The sequence below is a fragment of the Ovis aries genome, chromosome 11, assembly GCF_016772045.2.
Source record: "Ovis aries strain OAR_USU_Benz2616 breed Rambouillet chromosome 11, ARS-UI_Ramb_v3.0, whole genome shotgun sequence".
NCBI lineage: Eukaryota > Metazoa > Chordata > Mammalia > Artiodactyla > Bovidae > Ovis > Ovis aries.
This window is the reverse complement of record NC_056064.1, coordinates 53,554,778-53,570,111: the sequence shown is the minus strand read 5'-3', so window position 1 is coordinate 53,570,111 and position 15,334 is coordinate 53,554,778. Positions and strand designations below refer to the sequence as shown.

The 15,334-nt window shown below is 53.7% G+C and overlaps 1 long non-coding RNA gene across 1 annotated transcript; it reads right to left on the bottom strand.

The window, feature by feature from the left end:
- Positions 1-2,259: 2,259 nt before the first annotated feature.
- Positions 2,260-9,979, bottom strand: LOC121820712 (uncharacterized). The gene is made up of 3 exons (XR_006061407.2): positions 9,819-9,979; positions 8,294-8,585; positions 2,260-4,235 (listed from the first exon to the last, which is right to left on the bottom strand). It is a non-coding gene; the product is annotated as an uncharacterized LOC121820712 (long non-coding RNA).
- Between the last annotated feature and the right edge of the window lie 5,355 nt (positions 9,980-15,334).

Genomic DNA, 15,334 nt, shown 5'->3' with positions numbered 1-15,334 from the left:
TTGCAAGGGATGGAACAGAGCGGGGGAGGGGGACGGAGGGAGGGGGGAGGGAACTAGGAAGCCCAGGGAAGTGCCACGCACGCTGGTTCTGCTCCTGCAACTGAAGCCCAGAAACAAAGGGCCTCCAGCCATGCAGAGGCCAGCCCCCTAGCTTGTTCCTCCCCGCCCCCACTGCTCGCAGGCGCCCTATCTCCCTACGTTGTCAATATGTCGAAGGCTGTGGCTGTGTATTCCAGCCTGTTTTCAAGGACATCCCCGAAAAGATGCTCACCCGGAGAAGCACATTTTCTCAGGATCAGCTGGTTGGCTGCCCCTCAGCACTGCTCAAACCAGAAACCAGGGACCCCTTCAAGTTCTCCATGCCCCTTGACCCCAGAAGCCAATCCCTAAGCCTTCAGAGACCACCCCCTGTGAAACCCCTCATTCATGTAATAACACAAGGCCCCTGCTCAAGTCCACCAGCCTGCCAGGCTCTTGGCTCTGCTGAAGGTCACATCTGCCATGTTGCCCTCTCCCAGCCTCCACTCAGGGCAGCTTCTTTGGCCTGGGTCTTTCTTTTTAAGGTTATACTCCATTTATAATGATTATAAAATATTGACTTGGCATTGAGTCTTAAATACACCCCTCCACCATCAACACTGATTTCCTCCTGCATCCAACTCCTCTCCACCTGCAGAACCCCACCAGCCCACCTCCACCTCCAGGGAGCCTCCCCATCAGCTTAAGGGCTCCAGGAAGACAGTGTCTTGCGCACTCTGTATGCCCTCCTGCACCAAGAATGGTTGAATAAATGCTTGAGGAACTAGTTAATTAATTTAAAGACTTGGCTGCTTAAAGATGAGCTGGTCTAAGAGTGGTGGGAGTTTCTAGCACATCATCAGAGACCCAGAAGGCTCCGCATCTCCTGGGCTCAGTAACCACCTCCCCACCTCCTACCACCACGGCAGGGCATCACTTTGGGATGAATGGCTGCCACCGGGTCATGTGACCTGGTGGGTCTGGAAGACCTCAGTGAGAAAAGAGGTGCATTCCCTGCCTGGCCTGTCATCCCCTGCATCCCTTGATGTAAACACTGCTGAGTGGTTCTGTGTTGCCAACGGACTCTCTGAAGGGCATCTCCTCCACTAGCGTCCTGTTTGCCTGCAATCCCCAAGGGGTAAAAGGCCTTTTGGGAAATGAGTCTAGCTCTTCCCCGTTCAAACATATCTTTCAATAATTAGAGGGATGGGAAAAAGTCACAGACCCTTTAAGAAGCAGGTTAGGGCAGATATTTTTTAGGGAACCAGATCGTAAAAGGCAAGTTGCTTTAATAAGCCAGGGCTGAGCTAGGGGAGAGGAGGAGGGGCAAAGGATGCTGACCGGAGCCAGCTGGGAAGGGGTCAGGGCTGGGGCCAGGGGACCAAGACCCTCATCTTTCTCCCATCACGGGCACTAAGACCTAAAAGGGCAGATGGAGCCTTCCTTTGGGAAAGCAGTGATGGATACTCGGCTGCAGAAATAGACTCTGGGCCTCATTTATGATCACCAGGAATTAAAGGAACACCACTTCTGTATCCAGCTGTTCCACCCCCAGCCTACACATCCAAGATGGACAGAACAGGCCGGCAACACCCCAAAGCGTTGGGAGCCATTGCCCAGGCCCACCACGCCCCCAGGTGTGGCTGAAGCCCCACCATGCACAGGATCCTGTACATCCATTCCCTTCCTGAACTTCCCATGCTGCTCAATTCCCCCCACCTCCCAACAGAGTGTGAGCTCCTGGGTGGAGGGGGTGCCCATCCCTTGCTCACAGCTCTGTCCTTCTTGCTCAGCTGTGTGTCAGGCACTTGGGGGGCACCGGCACAGCTCTGTTGAATAAACGAGTGGTTTTTCCGCATCTAGAAGAAGCCTGGGGAAAATAGAAGCAGTGATATCTCAAGGGACTGGAGCCACCATGAGGTATGAAATAAGGAGCAGTGACAGCAAGACCCCATCCTCTGCCTGCCACGGGGGGCCTCGGCACCTCCTCTCACCAGCGCGGAAGCCAGGACGACACGCAGAGAGCTCTGGAACCCTGTGGATGACCGGGAGATGAAGAGGCCTCCCCCCTCCCCAGCTTGCTTATCAGACTCCTGCCCAAGCGGTGAGGGTGGTGAGGGTTGAGGGGGTTACAGGCTGCTTATTCCAAAACAGCTGAGTTTGCGAAGGGAAGATTCAGGATTTGGGGAGCTTTGTGCTAATCCGTATGCAGGGACACTTTAAGAAAAGAGCATAACAGTATCATCCTTGCACAGGTTTTATTAAACCCTATGACAGGCAAACTCTTTGCTGGATTCCTCCCAGGGCTTCATGACGGTCCCAGAAAAATCCCACCCACGCCTGCAAGAGAGAGGCCAACCTGGACCCGTTTTCCTCCTGCTGCCCACCCTACGCCCCTCGCGTTTTCTGAGCCAGCCAGGAAACCACACTGTGCTACTCTGGAGAAGTAACTTAACTTCTCTGTGCCTCAGGTTCCCTAGCCTTAAAACAGATGCAATGTCAGTGCCGACTTGGCAGTCCTCTTGGAAGCTACAGAAGAGTTAACCCAGGGAGAGAATTTCACCCAGGTCCTGGCACATGGTGAGGACACGAGGAGGTGTTCATCTAAACTGCTGTTTTCATCCCTCCTGGGTCAAACCCAAAGTCACGCCATCTGTAACTTAACAGTGGAATCGCAGCGTTAAAGGCCTACCTGGTGTGCTCATGGATTGTGACTATAGTTTTTTAAAAGGGATTTTATCTTTTGGAATGGTTTCCCTGGTGGCTCAGCAGTTAAGAATCCGCTTCCCCATGCAGGAAACACAGGAGACGCAGGTTCGATCCCTGGGTTGGGAAGATCCCCTGGAGGAGGGCGTGGCAACACACTCCAGTGTCCTTGCCTGGAAAATCCCCATGGATAGAGGAGCCTGATGGGCTACAGTTCGTGGGGTCACACAGGAGTCGGACATGAGTGAAACAACTGAGCACGCAAACACATCTTCTAGACAGAAAGACATTTTTAAAAGTCTTTAATTATTCATGTCGTAGTCTGCAAATTTTGCTCCCGATTGAGTGTGATTTTTGCTTCTATCTTGTAAGTTCAGTTCAGTTCAGTCGCTCAGTCATGTCCAACTCTTTGCAACCCCATGAATAGCAGCACCCCAGGCCTCCCCGTCCATCACCATCTCCCAGAGTTCTCTCAAACTCACATCCATCGAGTTGGTGATGCCATCCAGCCATCTCATCCTTGGTCATCCCCTTCTCCTCCTGCCCCCAATCCCTCCCAGCATCAGAGTCTTTTCCAACGAGTCAACTCTTTGCATGAGGTGGCCAAAGTACTGGAGCTTCAGCTTTAGCATCATTCCTTCCAAAGAACACCCAGGGCTGATCTCCTTCAGAATGGACTTGTTGGATCTCCTTGCAGTCCAGGGGACTCTCAAGAGTCTTCTCCAACACCACAGTTCAAAAGCATCAATTCTTCGGCACTCAGCTTTCTTCACAGTCCAACTCTCACATCCATGCATGACCACTGGAGGAAAAACCATAGCCTTGACTAGACAGACCTTTGTTGGCAAAATAATGTCTCTGCTTTTGAATATGCTATCTAGGTTGGTCATAACTTTCCTTCCAAGGAGTAACCATCTTTTAATTTCATGGCTGCAGTCACCATCTGCAGTGATTTTGGAGCCCCAAAAAATAAAGTCTGACACTGTTTCCACTGTTTCCCCATCTATTTCCCATGAAGTGACCAGATGCCATGATCTTCGTTTTCTGAATGTTGAGCTTTAAGCCAACTTTTTCACTCTCCTCTTTCACTTTCATCAAGAGACTTTTTAGTTCCTCTTCACTTTCTGCCATAAGGGTGGTGTCATCTGCATATCTGAGGTTGTTGATATTTCTCCTGGCAATCTTGATTCCAGCTTGTGCTTCTTCCAGTCCAGCGTTTCTCATGATGTACTCAGCATATAAGTTAAATAAGCAGGGTGACAATATACAGCCTTGACATACTCCTTTTCCTATTCGGAACCAGTCTATTGTTCCATGTCCAGTTCCAACTCTTGCTTCCTGACCTGCATATAGGTTTCTCAAGAGGCATCTTGTAAGTAGAAATTCTTAAATAAGATAAGTAAGCCAACAGGTAAATATCACAAGTGACTCATTGATATGTGATTGTTCAGACATCCCAAGAACCCCCTGACCTGTGGTTCATGAGGCTGTCTTCACCAAAGCCTGCATTTCTATGAAAAAAAAAAAAAAAACAGAATAGGTAAGTCAACAATAGGTAAACCCAGAACAGGTAACTCCACCTGTAAATCACCAGCAGAGTTCCCAGAAAGATGCAACCAGCCTCCAAAACCCTCCCAGCCCCACTGGGGGAGAGGCAGCTGCCTCCCTGTCCTTCCCCACCAACCCGAGTCCAGCGCTCCTTTCCTCCTTGCCTTAGCAACCGAGGTGTGCTCCACTCAGGCCCACTGTCTGGGAATAGGTTGGAGAGAGGGGACACACCACATTCCAGGGAGACCCAGCTGAGCCACACTGATTGACCTCCCTGTCCTGGTGTCGCTGGGTCCTATCATGGACCCCGAGCGGCCGGGCCCACCCTCAGAGGTTGGGTCACACTGTCTCTCTGAAATCAGAGGACTGGGCCCCCAGCACCTGACATGCACAGCCAGCACTGGATTAGAGTCAGCCAGACCTAGTGGGATCCTAGAACCTCTTCTGTGACATCACGGGCCCGTTTTTAACTCCCCTGAGCCAGGGGAGAGAAAGATGAAAAGAATTCCCTGGCAGTCCAGTGATTCCTTGGCGCTTGCACTGCAAGGGGGCACAGGTTCGATCCCTGGTGGGGGAAACAAAGATCTCACACGCTACACAGCCAAACAAAACGACAACAAAAACCTGAGCGAGTCAAGAATAAATTTGTTAAAAAAGGAAAATGGAGATGATAGCCAAGCATCCCCTCAGGACAAAATGGACCGGGCACCTGCCCCACCAGAGTCAGCCCTCAGCAGTCACCAGCTCGCTCTCTATCCCTGCTCTTTCTGCTGCCCCTCAGCTCCTGGGAATACAGGGGAGCTGCTGAGGGGTCCAGGCCCTATCTCTAGTTCAGGCCAGACTGCAGCCCACCCATCGGTCTTCTGACCACACAGCAGTTCCCTACTTGACCCCTAGCTCCTGGGCTCCACAAGCTCCCCTGGCCCCCGGGCCCCGCTTTTTGGTGCTGATGGAGCCCAGACTACAGAAGCGTCCAGGTCGACTCCAGTCTGGCCACCCCAACCACACGATTGTGCTAATTCTGCCAGAAAGACCAGCCTGTGGTTGGGCAGAGCGGCCATTAAGGCTTCCAGGAAATTCCTTTGAGCAAGCAGAAGCTATTTGCCATTCCTGAGCCTCTCCAGCCTGTTCAAATGCGGTTTTCCAATTAAGCTGGGGCTGCTCCCAGGTCTCTCTCTCTTTTTTTAAAAGGTCTATCTACTTTTCCTCTAAGGAAACAAAAATCCTCGAGACACGGATGCTCTTTCCTTTTATTTTTTTATTTAATGACTTCTGGCTGTTGTTGTTTTTTTCTCTGAATACCCAGCAGCGCCTGTTCCATCATCCAGAAACACTGTGGGGGCCCTGGTTGGGGTCAGAAAGGTCAGGGAAGAGGGGGGATGAAGCAGTGCCAGTCCTCAAGTTGGGGACCACGCAAGGAAAGATGAATCTGGGAGAAAGGATGACAAGTCCCTCTCTGGATGGGACAGTGGGGACGCACTTTGGAATTCTTAATTCTGCCTCTGGGCAGGAAAGTCTGGGAGAGAGTTGGAAACCCAGGGCCGGTTTGCAGGTGTGGGCTGGAGGTTCGAGATCCGAATGAAGCATGAGTACCCCTGGGCTGGATGAGATTTCCAGGACAACGTGGAGGATGCAGAGAGAAAAGGGTCAAGGAAGAAATAAGGAAGAGGGTCCCTGGGGAAGAGAAATCGTCGGAGGGTCCTAAAGGAAATTGAAAGGAGGAGGAGCACCAGCAGAGAGCAAAGCCTCAGTGGTCAGGGGAGGGGTGGGATAGCCCAGGCACCTGACCAGAGATGTCCACTTAGCTGAGGCCTCAACGGCCCACTGGACTTGGTGTTTGAAGGGCCATCAGATCTCCTACAGCTGCTGCGTCCATTCTGGAGCTAGTCTTTAAGATTGGCAGCTTCCACTTTCTCTTTCTTGAAATGACCTCTCTCCTGAGACACTCCCTGGCAGAACTAGGCCACCAAGCCGTGCGAAGCCCAGCCTGGGACACCCACAGCCTTGCCATCAGCAGCCAGCCTGTAGTCAGCACCAAACGCCGGTCACGTGCATGAGACATCTTGGGGGCTCCAGTCTGGTCAAGTTCATACATAATCACAACCCCAGCTGAGAGTACGCCCCAGCGGAGCCCCGTCAGCTCACAGATTCATTAAAAAATAAAAAATAAAATACCATGGGAGACTTCACCAGAACATGTTTGACGGCTTGGTGGGGATGGACCCCTAACCAAGAGAGATAAAACATGAATAGTTGCACACGGGTGTCTGCACGTGGGTGTGCTCAGGGAGTAGAGACGCTGCTCAGAAGCTTGTTAATTAAGGAAACTGAGCATAGAAAGAGGAGAGGATGGGGTCTGCTAACCGTCGACGGACACTGCTTAGAACATTCCGTCCTCACCAGGCCTCGGGCCACGAGCCCGCGTGAGAGCCTGCCCTCAGCCTCAGCCAGTGGACCAGGCAGAGATGCTGACCCACGTGACCCAACAGCCCTGTGGAAAGAGGCTTGGAGAGGAGACAGGCCCAGTCCCAGCCTCACCACTGAAACCTTGAAGTTTCCCACCCTGTAAAGTGGGGCCAATGACACTCGACCTGCCAACTTTTCAGGGCCATTGCTGGAAAGAAATAAAATGAAGGATTAAAAATTCTCAGGGCAAAAGCCAGTGTAAGACATGATGGCGATGGTGTTGATGACGACGGTTCAAAGGATAGGAGGAGGTTGAGGTCCACCCAGGCGCTCACAGCCTGCTTCAGTTTACGCAACACATTTACATGAAAGAAGCTCAGGAAGATCAAGGTTGCCCACAATGCTTTGAGTCTTGCCACCTGCCAGGAGAAAGTCCCCAGTGTGGCTCCGATTATCTATTTAGAGCCAGCCCAGCTCTTGGCCCCTGTGGTGGAATCTGTTGAAAACTCCCCCTGCCACCAACAACAGTACTTGCCAGAGAAGCTTGACCCTCTCTATGGATCTAATCCCATTTTCTGCCTCCAACATCTGTAGCTGCCTCCTGGGGTGGAGGTGTGAGCATGGAGGGGGATGAGGCTGAAAATATCATTAAGTTTTTTTAAAAAATCATTGGCACATTTACTCTCCTGACCTGCAAGCAGCTTCCTGATCTGAGTCTGAGAAGCCAGGAGGGAGAGGAGGAGGGCAGGTGAGACACACAAAGGGGGAGATGATCAAACATCACAGGACACATTAGGGAGACGGTCCACACGGCGGCCGATGGCAGCAGCTCGCGGGGCTCCCGAGTGGTTTCCATGGCAGCCGTGCCTTCCCAGTCCTCACCCCACAAGCTCTCCTTCAGCTCACCTTGTGCCAGCGAGCCAGAGAGATGGAGTAAGTGTGGCAAATACACTGATCTCGAGAAAGTCGTGAGGGCACGTGTGTGTGTGTATGTGTGTGTGAGAGAGAGAGAGAGAGAGAGACTAGGAGACAGAGAAGGAGGGAGAGGGAGAGGGGAGAGAGGCAGAGTCAGGGTTTCCCTCCAGGATAAGTGATTGAGTCCCTGCCTGGGGCTCTGAAGGCATTTCTGGGGCCTGACCCCCATGAAAATAATTTAGAAAAATCCATGGACGCGGAGGCTCCCCCCACCCCCCACCATGCTGGGACAGTGGATTGGAATCCATCTGTCAGTGCAGGGGACTCGGCTTCGATCCCTGGTCCGGGAAGATTTCATACACCACAGGGCAGCTAAGTTGGTACACCGCATCAGCCGAGCCAGCGCTCTAGAACCCATGCTCCAAAACCAGAGAAGCCACAGCAATGAGAAGCCTGTGAATAGCCCCCACTCCCCACAACAGAGAGAGCCCAAGGGCGCAATGAAGACTCAGCGTAACCCAAACAAACAGATTCTTCCATGGACTCAGATACGACAGGGTCTGCAGGGGAAGGGAATCTGGGGCCCTTGCTGGGGATGCTCACGTAGGAACGCAGAGCCCTGAGGCTTTCGCAGTCTCAGAGTCCCTCGGAGAAGAAGGCGAGGAAGCCTCCCTCCCCATCAACCCGAGAAGAGTCTCACCTCCATCCACTGATTCCTTTCTTTCTTTCCATGATTGCTGGGTGCCCGCATGGGCCGAGCTCAGGACTGGGTTGCAGGCAGAGTCCCATCCAGACACATCACCCATCGCCTCTCCTGCCCACCCGGGACTTGCCCACAGGCAGAGATTGAATGTGGCCCCTTGACTCGTCTTCAGTTTCCGGCTCTTCACTCAGACATCTGGGTGGTGGCGGGAAGTGAGAAGGTTGTCCAGGCGTTTTCCTCTCCCCTTTTCCTTCTTCTCTCTACTTTTCTTGTCTTCTTTTTAAAAATGCTGTTTAACAGTAAGAAAGTCAGCGTGGAAAGGAAAGTGAGGCTCTGCCAGGCTGTGTCAGACGTGTGATTTGCTAACCTGCCAGAGGTCCTGCCTCGCTGGCCCTCACAGCTGGGAGATGAAACTTGCTTCTCCCCTCCTGAGAGCAGGGGTAGGAGGTGGGTCATTGCAGGCTGCCAGCCTCATGGCAACGGGTGAAGTCAGGACCACGGGGGCCCAGAGTCAAGTCTGCCACTGGGTCCCCGCAGGCATTGGCTGCAGCCATGCTGGACCCTGGAGAGTCAGTCTCCATAGGCATCTTTCTTCCCTACCCCAGACAAGAGTCTGATATCCGGAGACATCTTCCGATGACTCAGGGCATGGCATCCCAGCAGGACAGGCTCCCAAACAGACCAGATCATTCCAGGTACACAGAACGTCACTTGCCCCTGCTTTTCTACCTGGTACCTGGCTGTGTGCTCCACTGCCCTCTGGATGAGCCAGGCAGGCACCTGCCATGGGCTCACCCCGGAAACCAGCTGGGCACCTCCCAGGAATGAGCATCCTGCCACCCTGTGTCACCCATGTGAGAACAGCAGGACCCATGTCTATGAAGGAGCGCCTGGAGACGACTCGCCGTGGGCCCCCATTCTTGGGGTCATAGGGGGAGGGGCGTGCTGGCTCCTGCCATGCAGGCAGAGGTCTGGACCAAAGCGCCCACAGGGTGGGGAGACTTCGGGACCTTATTTCCCTGGAAGCAACATAGGGCGTGTCATGGGTAAGACATAAGGCCTGAGGCTAGAGAGAGTCTGGATGGCCCTGTGGTTAGAGCAGGGGCTGGAGAACCGCCTGCCCGGATTCATATCATATCAAATGAGCTTCCCACTTATTAGCTGTGTGATCAAGACCATGACCCCCATTTCCTGCTCATAAACTGGGGGCAGCAATGGCATTCTCTCCCTGAATCACCCAGCCAGGCCCTGAATGGGTCCTCCTTTCCCTGCCAGGCCGATACCCCTCCTCCATCACCACGGACAGGACAGGAGTATGGAGAATGGAAAACCCAACCTTCCAAGGGGGCCTGGCCGCTCCACTCCAGGTCCCCTCTACCATGACAGAGGCAGGGCTGGGCTGAAGAACCAATGTGAGTGCAGGACAGGGGTCACCCGCACCACGCAGCTCTAGGGGGTCCCAGTACCAGAGGGCCCTGGCCCGGGCTAAGGACGGCCCTGGAGAAGGCAAGTCAAGACTCACCTGAGAGCCATTCGCACCCCAAAAGCTGTGTGAAGACTAGAGGATGAGCTCAGGAAGCGGAAGGTGGAGGCTGGGCGCTGGAGTGCCTGGGACCCACTTTACCAGCCAGGCCCAGCCTGGGGGAGCGTGGGGCTTTGCTTCCCCTGGAGCTCTGCGACCTAGTTTTGTCCTTGACACTGAACAGGAACTGGGAGTCACAGCTTCACACCCTCCCTCCCCTGGGCCTTCTCACACCTGCCTCTCAGGCGACTCTCTGACTGCGGGCACCCTGAGCAAGAGTGCTGCTTCCTCTCAGCCTCTGCTCCTTGGAGACTTCCCCTCGGCGGCAGCAAGACGCTGCTAAAGAGGCAGCAGCCCATCTTTAGGAGGCCTCCCTGCACTGGGGAGACAGACAGACAGGCAGGCAGGCAGATGGGCGACAAGGCCAGGCCTGTTCCAGTGGAGGGGAGGCACGTGGGGACTCCCAGGGAGAGAAGGGCGATCAGGGAGACAACAGATGCAAAGGTGTACACAAGTGAAAGGGCGTGCATGGGCGGGTGTGTGTGAGCACGCATGCTAAGTCACTCCAGTCGTGCCAGACTCTGTGCAACCCTATGGACCATAGCCCGCCAGACTCCTCTTCTCTTGGGATTCTCCAGGCAAGAATACTGGAGTGGGTTGCCATGCCCTCCTCCAGGGGATCTTCCCGACCCAGGGATCAAACCCACATCTCTTATGTCTCCTGCGTTGTTAGGCGGGTTCTTTACCGCTAGCGCCACCTGGGAAGACCAGGAGGGTGTGTATATACATGCCAAAGCCTGTGTGTGCAAATGTGTGTGCATGCATGTGTGTGTTTCACGCACGTGTGCATCCAAATGCAGGGATGTTCAAGTGTGCATGTGAGTGTGCATATGAAAATGCTCGTGTGTGTGATCATGCGTGTGTGTGCCTGTGCAAGGGTCACACACAGGGGTGAAAGGGAAAAAAGGAGGGCAGAGCAGAAAGACACCCACTGTGAAAGCCAGCACTGTCCGGTGACCCTCAGGAAGCCCAGGAGGGAGGAGCAGCTGCCCTCCCCACCCTCCCCACCCTCCCCACCCTCCCCACCCTCCTCACCCTCCTCACCCTCCTCACCCTTCCCACCCTCCTCACCCTCCCCACCCTCCCCCATCCTCTCCACCCTCCCCCACCCTCTCCACCTTCTGTCTTCTTCACCTTCTCCATCCTTGCTGTGTTCCCTGCTGACTCCCCATCTCAGAACCTGAGTTGGCGCATGGGAGGTGCATGGGGACTTGCCCAGCAGATCACACAGAGGTCACTGATGCCTTCCAGTCCAAAATACCATCCCCACACCATCTCCTAACTCCGCTCCTCCCCCTGCCTTCACCAGCCAGCCCCCTCCCTCCTAACCTGGACCAGGACAAGCCCCACATTCCTCTCCGTGCTGTCCTCGCTGGCCCACCGGTTCCAGGCTCTAGATACTTGGGACCTTGCAGATCCCAGTCTGATCCTGCCCCTCCCCCCCTTCTCCCTCTCTTCCTCCCACCTGACCCCCCTCCTCCTTCTACATGGCTCTCCTGACCCCTTTCTTCATGGCTGACGTCCTTCAGGAAATCAAACAGACACTCCTCTCTCCTGGATTCCTTTCCTGCCCTCAAGCCTGGGTTTGAGGCCTCCCCACGTCAATCATGGTGGATTGGAATTACCTGACTACCTGTCCCCACTACCCCAACCTGCTAAGAGCACCACTGGGTCCTATAGCTGGTTGTGTGCCCACTGCCTGGCACACGTAGATGTCCATGGAATATATGTGGAATGACTATATATGGAACCAATGATTGGACTGAGATGAGACTGGGAGCATCTTCTGGATGGCTGCTGGGAGGGCCACCAATCTCGCACCCACACCTTCACCCCTGCAGCTCCTTTCCCCTGCAAGCCCCCGCTATCGAAGCCCAGCTCCCACTCCAAGGCAGCCTCAGGCTGGCGGACCTGCCATCTCCTGATGCAGATTCATCAGCTGTTGCCATGGAGACCAGCCAGCAATCATCACGGTGCCCTCCTGCTTCACAGAGCTGGCAAAGCCAAGGGGGCAGCCAGCTGTGCACAGAGAGAACCCACCCAGCAAGGGCCGCACCTGGACTCAGACCAGCCTGGGCTGGCCCCGCCCACCCCACTCTCCTTCCCAAGGGTGTGATCTCTGCTCACCTCCTGAGACACACAGGTTTTGAGAGATGAGATGAACCACGCAGGGCAAGAATGTGCTGAGTTGCAGCAATCAAACCCTAGCACCAAGGAAGACAGCTCTCCACGGCCCACCTGGATCTTGGCCTGGAGCTGAGCGCCTGCATCTCAGGCAGGCCTGGGCCCTGATGCAAAACCTACCCATTCACTTCTCTCCCAAAAGTGGACTCAGCCCAGCTGCTGGGCTTTTGTCAATACTGGGGGAAAAAAAACTTGGCTGTGTTCTCGATAGTCAGACAGGAAGTGCTCCCTTTAGTTAAATAAGAAATGGATGGATGAATGGATAGATGGATGGATGGAAGTAGGGGAGGAAGGTAGCAAATAAAGGCACCTTTCTTGGAGCAAAGACTTACAGAGACCACGAAACTGGCTGAGAGCTGGGGAGGCCCCGAGAGCCACAGTCACTGGGCCATGGGCCTCCAGAGTCCAGTTTGCTTCTGGAGTAGCGGTGAAGAAGGAGGGAACCCCCAGCTCTGCTCCTCAGTACCTCTTCCCCTTGATCACTTCACACCCTCCAAGGCAGGACTAAACCCTTCAACACGAGGCATGAAGGCAAGAATCCCCCCAGCCAGCCCATCACAGCCAGCTTCCCGCCACACGCCCATCACACCACCCAGAGAGTCACTACCTGCCAGAACACACAGAATGATGTCCTCACCTCACTGCCAGGGCAAACGGGACACAATGAAATGAGGACTGTAGCTACGGGACTGTCCTAGACGGGTCTCCCTGTGAACAAACTTCAGTGATGCCAAGAAGTGCCTTAAAAGACAGAGCATTTAAGAATTTCTTGGGTGCTTCATTCATCTAAAAAAAACACTGAACAGAAAGTTGGGGCAAATTAGGGAGAAGGCGACTAAACATAAGTTTTGGGGAGGATAATAGAGATAAAGCATGGCCTAAACTCTTAGGGGACCTGATGGTTTTCTGAGAGCCGTATTTAAGCCCCAGTGAGGGATTAGCGACATCGGATCACCCCATTTCACAGAGCAGGACACTGAGACATGGGTGATTGAGACTTGCCAGTAACACAGGGCATATGAGAAGCCACACGTGAGAAGAAGTGTGATCAGGACATCCTTACAGAGCTCAGCTTCCCTTGGGCTTCCCTTGTGGCTCAGCTGGTAAAGAATCCACCTGCAAGGCAGGAGACCTGGGTTTGATCCCTGAGTTGGGAAGATCCCCTGGAGAAGGGAAAGGCTACCCACTTCCAGGATTGTGGCCTGGAGAACTCCGTGGACTGTATAGTCAGTCTATGGGTCGCAGAGTTGGGCACAACTGAGCGACTTTCACTTCCACTTCACAGAGCTCAGCATCTCCATCTTGTTTCATGACGCCTTCCAGGCTAACGATGAGCACGACCTTGACGGCTTTTGGGAAATTGACAGACTATGTCTGCTGTTTGCCTAGAGCTCCTGAAAAGGAGACAGTCCTGGAAGTTTTCATCGTAATTCTTCCCAAGACTCTTGCCGACACTCGCTGGCGTGATGAAAGCACCAGCTCCTAACGGCCATCAGTGTTTGTTGAGTGAATGAATGACCTACAAAGTCATTGGCTATTGCTATTGCTGCTATAACACTGCATAAGAGACAATTCCTCAAATCTCAGCAGCTTACAATAAGCGTTGACTTCTTTTTCTTTTTCATGGACACAGGTGAGGAGGATCAAGTGTCTCCCTTTTGGAACTGATAGCTGCAGGCAGCCCATTCCGCTCATGGCAAACGGCCCAGTCCTGCAACCTCATTTAAAGCCTCTGCCAGGGACTTCCCTGGTGGTCCAGCGGCCAAGACTCTGCGCTCCCAATGCAGGGGAGCCAGGTTCAATCCCTGATCAGGGAACTAGATCCCCCGTGCTGCAACGAAAGGTCCTGTATGCCACAACTAAGACCCGGTACAGCCACATAAATAAATAATTTTTTTTTAAGCCTCTGCCCACATCGCAAACAGTCCGTGTGACCATACCCAGCGTCAATGCAGTGGGGGTAAATTCTGCCCCCTCTTAGTGCAGAGCACTGCAAGGCCCCACTCAAAAGACGCAAGTGTGAGATGCTATCCAGAGAGGGAAGGAGGAAGTGGAACCAAGAACCCAACCTGCCACAAACAACAAAATGGAAACAGGGAAGAGAATCTGTCTCGTGCAGGATCGTCTTGGCAAGGTGTGTGCATAGTACAAAGTCTCAGAGTAACTGCTACCACGACCAGCGTCCCTACCGCTGGGCAACACAGTGACCACAAAGAGGGCCACCTGCAGAAGGGAAGAGGGTGCAGGGCAGAGGGACCCATCACAAGGGGGCCAAAGCTGCGGACCAGGCCCATTAACCTGGTTCTAAGAAGGCCCCCGGGGGCAGCTGGGTCTGCAAAGCCTTTTCAGAGAAAGGAAATAAGGGGGCAAAATTAACCCATCAGGCTCCGTGTCAGTGCATCCCTGGACTTCGGGTACATGTGACTGGCCTGCACACACACACACACACACACACACACACACACCCTCTCCCCGCCACTCCCCCAAAGAGACTCATTCCAGAGGTGTGAATGCACTGAGTCCGCCTGTCTCTGGGCTGCTGTGAGTGTCAGATGAGGAAACGCCTGGGACAGTGACCTCAGCCCCGGACACACCCGGATGCCACCTGCTCCTGGGGACAGAAGGACACTCCTGCCAGCTCTGCTTGTTTTCAGAAGTTTGTCTGCTTTCCTTTTCTTCCCCCCCTTTCCCAAACTCCACTCACCGAAGAGAATAACGTAAACACTCACGATGGCATTTTAATCGTCCCAGAGCCATTGATCATTATTATGAATCTGGGAGTAACCCAGTTATTAATGTTTGACAGTGTAATCACGCAGCGTGCGATTCGTCATAAAATTGTAAACGGCCAATGAGGCTTTTCTTTTCCAAGCACTTTCTCGCCTGTTCTCTCAAAGGGGGAGAGTTATTCTCCCAATTAGGGTGATTGGAAAACAGGATCAAGAAGGGTCAGACCAGGATTCCCCTGGTCGTCCAGTGTTAAGACTGCACTGCAGGGAGCAAGGGTTGGAGCCCTGGTTGGGGAACTAAGATCCCACATGCTGCAAGGTGTGGTCAAAAAACAAACAAAGTCAGCCTGCTTGCAACTAGGGAATGGGGCACACGCCAGAGGGTATCAGAATCTGGCAGCCTTCTCCCCACTCCCATCCTCTCTATTGCCCACTGACCCCCAGGTCGTGGGAGATGCAGGCTTCCTTTTCAGCTGCTCAGGACTCCCTCATATCTCCTTCCTGCCCTGAGACTTCAGGTTCCCGCCTCACTCCCCAGCCCAA